Consider the following 1,171-nt stretch of genomic DNA (forward strand, 5'->3'; position numbering starts at 1 on the left):
CTTTCACCTTTCACAATAATCAACTCCAAATGGATCCAAGACCTCAGTGTGAAACTCGAAACCCTGAAACTATTAGAAGAATATATTGGCAGTAACTTACAGGATATAGGTGTAGGAAAGGATTTTCTAAATCATACAGAAATTGCTCAGGAATTAAGGTCAGCAATAAATAAGTGGGACCTCCTTAAACTAAAAAGCTTCTGTGCAGCAAAAGAAACAATCAAAAAAAATGAAGAGAAAATCCACAGAATGGGAAAAATCTTCACCAGTGACACATCTGACAGAGATTTAACATCCAGAATACATAAAGAGCTCAAAAAAACAAGAATCGAGAATAACGAACAAAAAACAATGAATTAAGAAAGGAAGTAACCCAATTAAAATATGGGCTAAGGAGCTGAACAGAGAGTTCTCAAAGAAAGAAATAAATATGGCTTAAAAGCATCTTAAAATGTGTTCAATATCATTAGTAATTAGGGAAATGCAAATTAAAGCCACCCTAAGTTATCACCTTACCCCAATCAGACTGTCTAGGATCAAGAGGACAAATGATACCAAACGCTGGAGGGGCTGTAGAGAAAGGGGAACGCTCATTCACTGCTGGTGGGTTTGTGAACTCGTGCAGCCTCTATGGAAAACAGTGTGGAGAACTCTTAAAAAACTAAAAATGAACCTACCATATGACCCGGTTATACCACTCCTTGGCATATACCCAAAGGACTCATCCTATTGTAGAGACACTTGTACAACCATGTTTGTTGCTGTTCTTTTCACAGTAGTTAAGAGATGGAAGCAACCTGAATGTCCCTCAATTGATGAGTAGTTAACAAAAATGTAGTACATTTATACAATGGAGTTCTATTCAGCAGTGAAGAAAGATGAAATAATGAAATTTTCAGGAAAAATGATGGATGCAGAAACTGTTATGCTAAGTGAAGGAATACAGACTCAGAAAAACAAACAACATATGTTCTCTCTCATATGTGGCTCTTAGCACCAAATCCTTTTAAATACCAGGTCCTTTTAATAAGAAGATGCTATACAGCAGTTCCTTCTTCATGAAATAACTACCATCATCACAACTTCGGCTGAGTCTGATCACTAAACATAGTCACAATTGGGCTTGTTGACATTTGTGCTCATTCATTAAAGGAGTGCCACGCAGGGTCAA

The sequence above is a fragment of the Nannospalax galili genome, unplaced genomic scaffold (genome assembly GCF_000622305.1).
Source record: "Nannospalax galili isolate Female #2095 unplaced genomic scaffold, S.galili_v1.0 scaffold453, whole genome shotgun sequence".
NCBI classification, from domain to species: domain Eukaryota; kingdom Metazoa; phylum Chordata; class Mammalia; order Rodentia; family Spalacidae; genus Nannospalax; species Nannospalax galili.